The following is a 14,879-nucleotide window of genomic DNA, read 5'->3' as shown; positions in this document are numbered from 1 at the left end:
ACTTCCTCACTTGAAAGTCAAATTGATGGCGTTATTCGTGCCCACCGCCGTGTGACAGTGGAAATGATAGTTGACAAGGTTCAAGTTAGTACTGGTGCAGTTCATAACATTGTTTGTAACAAGGTGAAGCACCGCAAAACACGCGCAAGATGGGTCCCAAAGGAGTTGACGCAGCTACACAAGGAAACAATGTTAAGAGTGTGCACAGAACTAAACGAACGTTATGAATGAGAAGGTGAGCACTTCCCCAACAAAATTTTAACTTGTGATGAAACTAGGGTTCACTATTATGAGCGAGAATCAAAAAGGCAAAGCATGGAGTGGAAGCACACCAACTCACCTGTCAAGAAAAAATTCAGAACCCTAGCATCAGCTGGAAAGGTCATGTTGACGGTGTTTTGGGGTGCTGAAGGTCCAGTTTTTTGTGATTATCTGGAAGAGCAGCGTGCAATGAACAGCCAGTACTACTCGGATTTGCTTTCGAACTAAGTGAAGCCAGCCATGAGAGCGAGACGTTGTGGACCTCAGAGGAGAGGTGTGATTCTCCAGCAAGACAACGCACGTCCTCATATGCTCAACTAACCCGTGAATCCATCGACAAAATGGGCTTGGAAGTACTGCCTCGCCCCTCTTGCAGTCCTTGTTTAGCACCTACTGTTTTCCATTTACTTGGTGCATTGAAGTGGGCATTGCGTGGGAAGAGGTTCCAGGACAACGAGGACGTGAAGAAGTTTGTGAGAAATTTGTTCTTTGCAGCCGGAATAAATAAGCTTGTATCCCGCTGGAACAAGTGCATAAATGTTCGAGGGGATTATGTTGAAAAGTAGAAAAAGCATTATTTTGTAAAACTAAACGCTTTTTTTCTGCAGGCCAATTTGTCCCTTTAATTATGACTAATGGATAACGTCGGAAGTTCCATGCGACTTTTTTCAGATGATACTTTTGTTTCCCTGGAGGTCGCAATGGCAGAAAACTATAGTGAAACGTAGGAACACCTGTGAAGGATCGACGATTAGTGCAGACACTGGCAGTGACCGCGAACTTAAACAAGTGTTAACATATTGCGCGTAAGTAGGCGTAGATATCCATTGTTGTTCGATTTTTCCCATTGGTGAAAACTCAATGAAAACAGCCACTGCCGTAAAATAGCTGGAAGTAACCGTCTAGAGCGACCTACACTGGAGACGCCACGTGAAGGTAATTGGAGGAAAGGTATTTGTCAGATTGAGATCGATTGGAAGACGCTTCAGGGAATGTAATTCATCCGTGAAGAAAGAGCCTCACAAAATACTTGTTCGACCGATTCTTGATTGTTGTTTATCAATTCGGGAACATTACCAAGTACGATTAGCAGAAGAGATAAAGATCATACTAAGAGTGACGCGTTTCGCCACGGGATCGTTTAGTCGGTGCGAGAGCGTAACAGAGTTGCTCGATAAACATCAGTGACAGTCGCAGAGAGGCGCTGCGTGTCGTGAAGAAGTTTACCGTAGAAATTCCGAAAGCGTACGATCGAAGTAAAGTCAGGCAACGTATCACTTCCTACGACATACGTCTCGTGAAACGGCCACGAACGGAAAAACAGATAAATTGAGGGTCATGCGGAAGTGTATTAACATTCTTCCGACCAACATTTGCGAATGGAACAGAGGAGGAAAATGGTAATGCTGTCAGAGCTGCCAGCGCCACACGCCGTTAAGTGGCTTACGGAGGACAGATGTAGCTCCAGATCAATAGATTCTTCTTATTGCAGATGTTCATACTGAGTTAGTGTGCTAAAGTCACCTTCCTTATTAGTGTTCGTGTTACCTTTTGGGGTTTCCTTCCATCTGATGCCGTCCATCTAGCAGCTGTCTTTATGTTCACCATATACTGTGTCTCCACGGTAGAGATCTGTGAACCCGCTGCAGCCATTTGTCTTCGGAGCTGGGGGGCTTAATTAGCCGCCTCTTCTCTTGATTCCGACGATATCCTAATATCGTCTGCGAATGTCACACAGTCTACATGTTTTTTTAAACTTCCTGGCAGATTAAAACTCTGTGCCTCACAGAGACTCGAATCGGGTCCCTTGCCTTCTGCAGGCAAATGTCCGCAGCTCGTGATCTTGCGGTAGCGTTCTCGCTTCCCGCGCACGGGGTCTCGAGTTCGATTCCCGGCGGGGTCAGGGATTTTCTCTACCTCGTGATGACTGGGTGTTGTGTGTTCATCAGCATTGACTCCCAAGTCGCCGAAGTGGTGTCAACTAAAAAGGACATGCAATACAGCGGCCGAACTTCCCCACATGGGGCCTCCCGGCCAACAATGTCATCCGATCATTTCATTTCATTTCATTTTGCAGGCAAATGCTGAGCCGACTGAGCTACTCAAGCACGACTCACGACCGGCCCTCACGCTTTACTTCCGCTAGAAAGTGTCGCTCCCAAACTTCACTGCTTTTAAACTGCCAGGAAGTTTCATATCAGCGCTCACTCCAAGAAGTGAAAATTTAATTCTGTCCGTGTACTTTTTTATTTTTTATTTTTCACCCCAGTGGTATGACCCCCCATTCCTGTTCTTTCTCGTCGCCATCAAACCGTTCGGAGATAGAAGAAAATATGCACTGCTGGGAAAAAAAATAGTACACTTGGAAAGATGATGTCGATTTTGATCCAATGATGGCATATGCCACCTGGGAGGTAGTGAATATATCGACAGTGTTTTCAATGTCTTCCGCCAACAGACAGAATACTTGTATAGCTACCAAAGCGCCTTCTGTGTCTACCATTTAATAGGAAATTCTCACAGTCGTAAGAGTCGAGTGTGTTGCAAATGTGCAAAGCAAACGGGCAATTACGTCACAGAGATGCATTCATGCTTCCTACAGGCGTATTTTAAAGGGGTCAAATTGTGGTCTTCTGAGTGGGGAGATGGTCCACTCGGAGAATGGTCACCCAAGTTGGACGTTCTGCGTCAGTTGCGCAATCATGCTGGTATCAGTAGTCACGTGAATATTCTCACACCAGTAGAGGAGGTTCTGGACGTCGACGCAGCACAGACGCCCGCCAGTATCGTCGTATTGAAAGGGCAGCAGTGGCACATCCTACAGCTACCACAGCAAACGTAGGAGGGCTTCTTAGCCCAGACGTGCCACCACGAACTGTTGCGAACCGGCTATCAGCAGTAGGATTAACGGGCATGCACACCGCTAGGTCTTTTTCCGCTCACGCCACAGCGTGGACGTGCACAGCTCGACTGATGCTGTCAGGGGATCACTTGGAAGATGTATCTTCTACGATGAAACGAGATTCTGCCTGCACGTAAGTGAAGGTCGTTTGCGTTCACGATGTACACTTGGCGAGCGCTGTCTCGTAGAGTGCATTCGTCCAGCACACACTGGCCCCAACTCATGCCTCGCGGACTGGTGTGCCAGAAGCAACATCTCTCGTTCACCTTTGGTGTTTCTTGAGGGGACGCTAACCAGCGCTCGGTATTTGTCTCCATATGTGAACGTGTGGGAAATGAGGGGACGAGAAGTGACACATGCGACTTGTCAACCAACAGCTCTTAGAGAACTATGTGAAGAGATCATGCAGGTGTGGCATAACATATTCCAAGACAGTATTCGCCATCTGTACGATCGACTGGATGCCAAAGTCAGTAACTGAATTGCTGCCTGTGGAGGCTACACCACATAGTAATATGGGTGTTCCAGCAGTGGCAGATTGTACAGCTGCCACAGTACAGAAAAGGGGGCTTGTGAACCCAGACACGTTAAGACAAATGGCTATTAGCAATGGGACTTCAGTCACGCACACCTCTAACCAATCTTCCACTCACGCCTAGCATCGACGCGCATGACTCAACTGGTACCTCCAGAGGATCACTTGGAAGATGAAATGGCGCGCCGTAGTCATCAGCGATTAAAGCAGATTGTGCCTGTATGCAAGTGATGGTCGTTTGCCCATACGACATAGACCTGGTGAGCACTGTCTCGCGAGAGTGCATTCGTCCAGGACTCTAGCCTTATTGTCTGGTGAGCTACAACTCTCGAGCGGTCTAAGGCGCTGCAGTCATGGGCTGTGCGACTGGTCCCGGTGGCGGTTCGAGTCCTCCCTCGGGCATGGGTGTGTGTGTTTGTCCTTAGGATAATTTAGGTTAAATAGTGTGTAAGCTTAGGGATTGATGACCTTAGCAGTTAAGTCCCATAAGATTTCACACACATTTGAACATTTCTTTTTTTTACAACCCTCGTTCACTTTTGGTGTTACTGTAGAGGATAATACTCGCCCAGACACTGCCCATGGAACTCTGCGTGCTCTACAAGACGTACAGAAACTTCCTCTGGCCAGCACGCTCTCTGGACTTGCCCCCAGTCTAGCACATGTGGGTTATGATGGGACGAGAAATGACTCAAGTGACTCATCAACCAACACCTCTTACAAAACTACATGAACATGTCGAGCAGGCGTTGCGTAACGTATCCCAAGACAGTATTCACATCTGTACGATCGATTATATGCCAGTCAGAGCCTGCGTCACCACCTATGGAGTCCGTGGCTCGTGGTCTTGCGGTAGCGTTCTCGCTTCCCGCGCACGGAGTCCCGGGTTCGATTCCCGGCGGGGTCATGGATTTTCTCTGCCTCGAGATGACTGGGTGTTGTGTGTCTTTCATCATCATTTCATTCTCATTCACTCGCGAGCCGCCGTAGTGGCGTTAAAGAACTTGCGGAGCTGTGGCCGAACCGCCCCGCGAGGGGTCTCCCGGCCACCAATGCCATACGTTCATTATTATTACCACCTTTGGAGGCTACACGACATTCTAATAAGGGTGTTCGATACCTGGTGCCTCAGAACCGCTTGTGCTATTGATCTGTAAATATGATCATTTCGTGTATTCCATATACCATATTGCAACCACAAATCCTGAGAGTGAACTGGATACATCTAAATGAGTGTCTTAATTTTTCCGGCAGTGTATATAAAAATATATTGAACACTTTCTTGTCCCAGGCATAGCGCTGATGCATCGAGTGGCGCAAATACTAAATAAATAAGCCTTCACTAGGTGATACCTTTTACAAACCAGAACGAAGAAAGACGGAAGAATACGGTCCAATGTCTCTTCGACGACGCGGTCCTTGCGGACCGTTCACAACCTTTGATTGGTAAAGGATGGGAAGGAAATCAGGCATGCCCTTTCGAAGGAACATTGGTAGAATACTAGGAGAGTACAGTCAGTCTAAAAAGGAGCTTTCTTAAGAAAACGCTCGTGCGACACATTCTAGAATAATGCTCAGGACTGTGGGACACATACCAAACGGGACCAATTGGGGACTTTGAACGTGTACAAAGATGTGCAGCACGAATGGTCACAGGTTTGTTTGACCCAATGGAGTGTGTGACTTAGATGCTGAACTGACAGGCACTTGAAGAAAGACAACAGTAGTCTCGTAAAGGCCTACTTGCAAAGTTTCGAGAAACCATATCAAATGAGGAACGTCAAAATACAGCGCAACCCCCTTACACACCTCTCCGTAGGGACAGCCAAGACAAGATTAAATTATAGCGCACACAGGGGCATTTAAGCTTCTCTCCTCGCACCATATACGAATGGAGCGGGGAGGCACCTTAATACGTGGTATGGTCAGAAGTATCCTCTACCATGCGCTTCATTGTGGTTTCCAGGGTATGGATGTAGATGTAGGTGTAAAAGTGACTTTAAGGAAGTCTCTGAAAATCTAAATCTGGATGGCCGGATGGTGATTTGAAGAGCCGCGTTCCCGAATACGAGTCCAGTTCCTTAGCACTTCACCAACTCGTTTGTTGCAACGCTTAGATATTTAGCACCAATCTTCTATTGAACCGAAGGTACACGGTCATGGAGTCCCAGCGGGAAACGCAGCAGTCTTTACGGAGCAGTCCAGCTGTCTCCCTCCCTATAAAAGGCAGTTGCAGGGAGTGTACTTTCCAAAGCAGTCCACTGTCCAGTGTTACAAAGTCTTCTCATAAATACTGCATGGTTCCGAACTACTGCCACTCTGCGAGGTGACACAGTGGCTAGCACACTGGACTCGCATTCGGGTGGACGACGGACGACGGTTCAAACCCGCGTCCGGCCATCCTGATTTAAGGTTTCCCGTGATATCCCTAAATCGCTTCTGAGGTGTCGGCAGAAGTGCCAACACCGTGTTGTTTGAGGAAGCCGAAATGCACGCTATAAGCTCACGCATGCTGGCGTGAGGTCTGAAACAGGATACGTAATGAATGCTATAAAGAAAAGTACGTAGCTGCTGGAATACTTAACTTTAATCCATCATTTGAATACATCGTTCTGGACGGTACGTTCAAGACTATAAACTGTTAATGGCGCCTTGCTAGGTCGTAGCAGTTGACCTAGCTGAAGGCTATGCTAACTATCGTCTCGGCAAATGAGAGCGTAATTCTCAGTGAACCTTTCCTAGCAAAGTCGGCTGTACAACTGGGGCGAGTGCCAGGACGTCTCTCTAGACCTGCCGTGTGGTGGCGCTCGGTCTGCAATTACTGACAGTGGCGACACGCGGGTCCGTCGTATACTAGCGGACCGCGGCCGATTTAAAAGGCTACCACCTAGCAAGTGTGGTGTCTGGCGGTGACACCACAGCTTCAGGCAAATGCCGGGATGGCTCCTGTGAAAGGGCAAGGCCGACTTCCTTCCTCAGCCTTCCCAAATGATGGGGCCGATGACCTCACTAATACGTGTTACGAACCGGACACAATAGGAAGGACCAGGCCCCTTTGCTTTTTTCTTTTATCACTCGTTTATTACATCAGAGAAATACACATTTTAAGACAAAATTTAACTACATAAAATATCGCTCCCAGTAAATGTTAACATAAGCAGTGACAAAACTTAGTTCTCTCAAGGGTTTCTGCTGGCAACAAATTTTAAGGAGGCAATGTAAGGTTTATATCATTTCAGCTCCAACACGTAGCTAGTGATTGAATCACGACACAGACACTTTAAAAATTTCGGCAACAAACAAATAGCGTGAATTTGTACTCACAGTAACCAACTAATCAACAGCCTTGCCATTGAATACGTAGTTGGCCATTTGGAACGAATTAGCAACACCCAGCAACTAGGGGAGTTAATACCAACAGTCTTTAAATGTCTTGCTCCCATTAAATAAAGAAACTTACAGTAATTAAATGAATAACAAATCAAACATACTACGCTCCACTCAAACTCTTCAGTGGAAGCCAAGCCAAAATGAAGATTCCATTAACTGACTAGCACTGAAGTCACACTAAAGCTCATCTCTGTGTTCCCAGACACACATAGGGCAAACGTATACAAGACAAGATTTTGAAGGGAGCACAGCAGTAAAACCGGTAATGGAGCTAACTCGTGCCACTGAAAATTAAGGTACTAGACCGATGCACAAGGTGGTAAACAATGAGGTTGCCTTAGTGCTACACTGCGCTCCAAAATATTAATTCAAATGGTCAATTCAAAATTAAGTACACATAAACCAGCATTAATTAACGAGGAGTGACACCAGGTCGCTCGAAGGGATGACAACACTTAATTGAAAAGACGAATGCCGGAGACGGCAGTAACATCAAACACCTTCTCCGAGTTTTAACCAGGAGTCACTTCGCGCTATGCAAGTAAATATTTAACCACGCACAAGGAAGGAACCCCAAAGAGAAAATTCAAATGAAACCCACAAAAGATTATAAAGGACAGGAAACCTCAACTATTTAAATTTAAAAGAATTAGCTCTCCCCAAAGGCAGTATAAACGCTAAGGCCACACTTAAGAGGCCACCAAAACTGGTTACAAAAGTCTTATACATTTGCTCCTTTTCTTTAAAAGAAACACAAGGCTGCTTAACTTCTGCTGGACGTCCGGTAGGGCTCGTGTAGGATACACCAGGCAGCAACCCAAGTTAGGCGGCAGCAAGGCACGGCGAGCAAAATCAGGAGAGCAGACAGGCAGGCAGCCAATACATATCCTCCATCCTGAACCGGCAGACTGCGTACAACCAACTCCACATATACGTGGTTGCTTCCCACCTCGTACCTCGCGGCGTCTCAGCAGGTAGCCCGAGCAAAAACGTCAACTGCCACTTGCCCCGCGAATCCGGATATTGAACACTTTCTTGTCCCAGGCATAGCGCTGACGTATCGAGTGGCGCAAATACTAAATAAATAAGCCTTCACTAGGTGATATCTTTTACAAACCAGAACGAAGAAAGACGGAAGAATACGGTCCAATGTCTCTTCGACGGCGCGGCCTTTGCTGACCGTTCACAACCTCTGATTGGTAAAGGATGGGAAGGAAATCAGGCATGCCCTTTCGAAGGAACATTGGTAGAATACTAGGAGAGTACAGTCAGTCTACAAAGGAGCTTTCTTAAGAAAACACTCGTGCGACACATTCTAGAATAATGCTCAGGACTGTGGGACACATACCAAACGGGACCAATTGGGGACTTTGAACGTGTACAAAGATGTGCAGCACGAATGGTCACAGATTTGTTTGACCCAATGGAGTGTGTGACTTAGATGCTGAACCGACAGGCACTTGAAGACAGACAACAATAGTCCCGTAAAGGCCTACTTGCAAAGTTTCGAGAAACCATATCAAATGAGGAACGTCGAAATACAGCGCAACCCCCTTACACACCTCTCCGTAGGGACAGTCAAGACAAGATTAAATTATAGCGCACACAGGGGCATTTAAGCTTCTCTCCTCGCACCATATACGAATGGAGCGGGGAGGCACCTTAATACGTGGTATGGTCAGAAGTATCCTCTACCATGCGCTTCATTGTGGTTTCCAGGGTATGGATGTAGATGTAGGTGTAAAAGTGACTTTAAGGAAGTCTCCGAAAATCTCCAATGCTCCAGTATATAGCAGGTTTCGTGGTTCCGTACGCCGCCCCATATGGAGGAAGAATTGCATACCGTGTGATTTCTCTGCTCACTGCTCTTTCAAGCGACGAAGACAAAATAGCGCTTGATACTTGTAAAACATCTGTGGCGTGAAAAGTCTAAGCAAGAGACTTATTTCGTGTCATACGGCGGTATAAAATAGTTTACTGCTGCACATAATACTTCGCGTGGCCATATCTCAGCAGATAAGAGAGTAGAACGGTGAAAGGCGATTTTAAAACTCGTGAAAGTGAATTATGTCGAGTCGATTACATGCATTTAATTTTCCTAGTACTAAGCTTCGAGCGCTAACCGAGTTGACGCGAATAAAATCGTGTGACGGAGAAAAAACATCTTAATATTTATTTTGTGTGAACCTTGAAAACTTTATTTTACTGTATGCACAGAATGTTAACAATGCAAAATCATCTTCATGTTCCTGCAAGTGTGCTTTTGACACCTCTTCCAAAAACTACATTGTTGTTAGCTTTATGTATTACCATTATTGTGAAATGTGTCCTGTACACGAATCAGAGTGACGAACAACGCGGAAATTGCACTTTGTTGTCCTGGGACAAAGAAATAGTGGAGGTAACTTTTCATAGCACACACGATGAAACTGCATTATAAATTTAACTTTTGCTTATAAGTACAGTACTGCGCTTTGGTAATCAGTAACATTGAAAACGGTGAGAAATCACAATCCGTCAAACGTGAAATTTTCGGATGATCGCATAGCAAAATTAAGAATTAAGTGAATGACAACCGCCGGCCGTTGTGGCCGAGCGGTTCTAGGCGCTACAGTCTGGAACCGCGCGACCTCTACGGTCGCAGGTTCGAATCCTGCCTCGGGCATCGTTGTGTGTGATGTCTTTAGGTTACTTAGGTTTAAGTAGTTCTAAGTTCTAGGGGACTGATGACCTCAGAAGTTAAGTCCCATAGTGTTCAGAGCCTTTTGAACCATTTTTTTGAACGACAATCACCCATTACTGATAAGTGACCTGACAGGCACAGCACCAGTTAGTGATATGTGAAAATATCATAATAATAGTTTGCCTGTATTGATAAAGAAGGAGCATTTAAGAAATATTAATATTGCACAGCTACTCACTCGGACGGAAGTGAAATATCTTTTTGTATTAATTTTTTAATAAGGAAAAAAGAATCATCTCATTACAAGCAAGTTCCACTGATTCTCAGCACTCGATGTACGTCTAACTCTAAAATATGATTGCGTTTATGTGATTGATTTTACACTATGTTCTAAGACAAAGATGACGTGTTTTAACCCTTAATTTGGAAATGCTGCTCTCAAGCAAACATCAAAATTACATTCTGGTTTCTGTAACACGTCCCAAGTTTCGTCCTTGGATGGGTAATGGTGCTTTCAAGCAACATTTAAGCTTTCGAAGAGATCGGTATTCTGTTGTTTTTGGTGTAAAGTTTCTGAACAGTGTGCGTCTTTAGCAGACACCTTGAGAGGTTACGTGAGCATCAGTTACCGGTGAAGAAGTTTCATCTGCTTTTATAGCGCTTTTTTTTTATTTTACAACGAAAGAGTAAGTCTTGATGGCGTGTTATATATAAATGTGTTAGAGAATTCTTACGTGTGACATTGCAAATGCACTTACCTTTTCTGGAAAGAGAAAGACTGGCTTTGAGTATTGGATAGAGAACTAGACCAGAAGAAGAAGTAGACATCAGTTCCTGTGCCGGTGAATGATCTACTGCGATACAGTTTCGGTCACTGCCCATTATATGGACCAAGAGGGGAGATGTGGGCTTTGGCCTCGGGGATATTCAACCATAAATTGTGGAAAATGTGTAATCGTTCTGTGCTTTGTACCAAACAGGAAGTGTTTTGAGACTATCACGCAACAGTGCTAACGCAACCATTTTTCGAGCCACAGCGACAACATAGTAGTACTGCTATTGTAGCACACATGTGCATTTTGCGGGCAGTGATACTAACAGGTAACGTACTGTTGGTTAAAACAATGCATGTAACATTGTTCACATGAGAATATACATCTAATTAATGTAACTTAACCCTCGCCATAACAAGAGGGAAAAGGGGGGGGGGGGACTTTATGCCCAGTTTTTGAAAATATTGCAATCTAGTCAGTTTTTTTATATTTTGAGATTTTGAAAAATACATTTAATTTTTTCAATGAATTCTTCTACCAAATTCCATATGTGTTTTAAATTTTTCAGTTAAACTTAACCCAAATAATTAAGTCTCACAACACTCACACTTTCCCCAAAGCAAGTCGTATTCAATATTTCCAGGTCCAAAACTTTAGTTACAAATCAATATCTCTTTAAAAAGTATATGAAGAGTAAAATTCAACAGCAATGAACGAAAGCTGCATTTTTTTTATATTTTGTGTGGTGGCCACAAAGGCAGTAGTTCACTTTATTGAAGGTGTGTTGTTATTTCTAAGTGTTGTAAAAGGTATTTTCAGGTTCTGGACCATCTGTACTTCCTTAAAAAGTATGTTGTTAATATAATTCAACAATATTTAACGAATTTGTTCCACAGATTCTCAACATCTCGATATGATTGCTTTTATGTGGTTGATTTTACACTATGTTCTAGGACAAATAGCATTGATCCCAACGTGTTTTAAATCTTTAGGGTGGACACAAACCAACCCCCTTGGAAATGTGCGTTGTGCAAACGCCTTGATGTTGCTAGCGTTAATTTTTTTTCTTAACAATATTTCTATGTGCTCCTAACAAAGGGTTAAAAATGATTAAATGTTGAAAGCACCCAAACAAAATTGCCTCACCTTTCCCCTCTGTATGACTAACGATCCTCTTCCCATTTTTCCATGTCCACCTTTTCTTGTTCCAGTAGTGAACAGTTCATGGAAAGAGCGATTGTAGCTAAGCATTCGTGAGAGCTAGAACCTCGTTAATTTTACCTCCCTGGCCTTTCACGAGACATACGTGGGAGGAAACTTAATATTGGTTGAATATTATAGGGACGTACGTTCTCGGAATTTTCACAGAACACCACATCGTGAGGCTGAAGAACTCTCCTGCTGCGCATCTCCATGGCGCTTCCGCGCTCGCTAAATGAACCTGTAACGTAACGCGCTGCCCTTCTTTGGATCTTCTCGTTCTCCTTCATCATTCCTGTATGGGACTGACCTCAGACTGACGAGCAATATTCTAGAATTAGGCGAACGGTGAGTTCTGTAAGCTACTCACCTCCTTTTTGTGTGGATTACACTCCCCGAGGATCTCCCAATGAATCTTAGACTGGCATCTGAGATACGCTTCACGTGGTCGTTGCACTTTAAAGCGCTCTGCGCGCTTGCTCCCCAGATATTTAACAAATGTGACTGCGTCCACAGGTAGTTCTGCAGTCTCGTAAACATAAAATAATACGCGTTTCGTCAGTTATTTGTTTGACGTACTCCACGCTCAGTCTTTCCAGCAGTTTTTACCCTCTACAGCTTCCTCTAGCACCCTGATGCCTTAATACATGTCCTATTGTCCTGTCTCGTGTCAGTGTTTTCCATACGTGTCTTCTCACCAATTCTGCAGGGAAGCCCCTCATTCCTTATCTTACCAATCTACAACATAGTGAATGGTTCTTATATTGGAATAGCACTCAGTCTAGTTGGCGTCTTAAAATCACACCTTTATCTTTTGATTTTGTTGAGCTATACGAGGTGCATTCAAGTTCTAAGGCCTCCGGTTTTTTTTCTCCAGACTGGAAAGAGATAGAAACATGCGCATTGTTTTAAAATGAGGCCGCGTTCATTGTCAATATGTTCCAGAGATGGCAGCACCCTACGGCAGATGGAATTTTACCGCCAGCGGCGAGAATGAGAACTGTTTTAAATACTTAAAATGGCGACGTTTTCCTTACATGAACAGCGTGCAATAATTCGTTTTCTGAATTTGCGTAGTGTGAAACCAATTGAAATTCATCGACAGTTGAAGGAGACATGTGGTGATGGAGTTATGGATTTGTCGAAAGTGCGTTCGTGGGTGTGACAGTTTAATGAAGGCAGAACATCGTGTGACAACAAACCGAAACAACCTCGGGCTCGCACAAGCTGGTCTGACGACATGATCGAGAAAGTGCAGAGAATTGTTTTGGGGGATCGCTGAATGACTGTTGAACAGATTGCCTCCAGAGTTGGCATTTCTGTGGGTTCTGTGCACACAATCCTGCATGACGACCTGAAAATGCGAAAAGTGTCATCCAGGTGGGTGCCACAAATGCTGACGGACGACCACATGGCCGCCCATGTGGCATGTTGCCAAGCAATATTGACGCGCAACGACAGCATGAATGGGACTTTCTTTTTGTCGGTTGTGACAATGGATGAGACGTGGATGCCATTTTTCAATCCAGAAACAAAGCGCCAGTCAGCTCAATGGAAGCACTCAGATTCACTGCCACCAAAAAAATTTCGGGTAACCGTCAGTGCTGAAAAAATGATGGTGTCCATGTTCTGGGACAGCGAGGGCGTAATCCTTACCCATTGCGTTCCAAAGGGCACTACAGTAACAGGTGCATCCTACGAAAATGTTTTGAAGAACAAATTCCTTCCTGCACTGCAACAAAAACGTCTGGGAAGGGCTGCGCGTGTGCTGTTTCACCAAGACAACGCACCCGCACATCGAGCTAACGTTACGCAACAGTTTCTTCGTGATAACAACTTTGAAGTGATTCCTCATGCTCCCTACCCACCTGACCTGGCTCCTAGTGACTTTTTGCTTTTTCCAACACTGAAAGACACTCTCCGTGGCCGCACATTCACCAGCCGTGCTGATATTGCCTCAGCGATTTTCCAGTGGTCAAAACAGACTCCTAAAGAAGCCTTCGCCGCTGCCATGTAATCATGGCGTCAGCGTTGTGAAAAATGTATACGTCTGCAGGGCGATTACGTCGAGAAGTAACGCCAGTTTCATCGATTTCGGGTGAGTAGTTAATTAGAAAAAAAAAAAAATCGGAGCCCTTAGAACTTGAATGCACCTCGTAGACTCCGAAGGCAGGTCTGATGCACGTCTCCACACTGGACTAGCCAGCAGAAGTCTCATCATCTCCGTATGATTACTGAAACCTGCATCTCATATTTGACATTTCTGACCGTATTAAAGCTTAAGACTGCCGCTACAATTTTTACTTCCAGCACCTACCTCCATTACGGGTTTAGCTGGTTTTTGGTGCCTCAAAACGTATTCTATCGATCACTTCGGTTTTTTACAAAAGTTGTACATTTGTTTTCTAAATTAATTCCACTAATTCTATTAATATTACCCAATTACTTGAAAGCTGCAGACACATGGAAAATTGTTAATATTTTTTTAGAGAACACTCGATCTACTCAACACTGAATGTGGTAGAATTTTGTAGTGGCCGGGAACATCGCATAGACCGCGATGTGAAAGTAAAAATGGAAAGCTCGGTTTAGATTAATGTCAGTGAAGAGGTCGTTACTCATCAAAGACGGAACACTAATTGAACGCCGGCCGCGGTGGTCTCGCGGTTCTAGGCGCGCAGTCCGGAACCGCGCGACTGCTACGGTCGCAGGTTCGAATCCTGCCTCGGGCATGGATGTGTGTGATGTCTTTAGGTTAGTTAGGGTTAAGTAGTTCTAAGTTCTAGGGGACTGATGACCACAGCTGTTAAGTCCCATAGTACTCAGAGCCATTTGAACTAATTGAACAAGGATAGGGCTGCACATTTTTTAGGCAACCATCCCGAGAAGCATTCCACGAGGTAGAAAAGCAAAGTTTACTTTGTCTGAAGATACAGTTCTGAGTTACTATTTTGTTGTGACATACGGTTTTCAGGTGACGAGAAGTTATATAACTTTGTAGTTGCGCCTTCAGTCTGGAAATTGGTCTGATGTAGCTCTCAATGCTATTCTATCTTGTGCAAGCCTCTTTATCTCCGAATTACTGCTGCAGCGCACAACCGGTACTCAACTCTTGGTCTCCCTCTGTAACTTTCA

Source organism: Schistocerca piceifrons, chromosome 4, assembly GCF_021461385.2.
Source record: "Schistocerca piceifrons isolate TAMUIC-IGC-003096 chromosome 4, iqSchPice1.1, whole genome shotgun sequence".
Lineage (NCBI taxonomy): Eukaryota > Metazoa > Arthropoda > Insecta > Orthoptera > Acrididae > Schistocerca > Schistocerca piceifrons.
Note: the sequence above shows the minus strand (reverse complement) of the source record.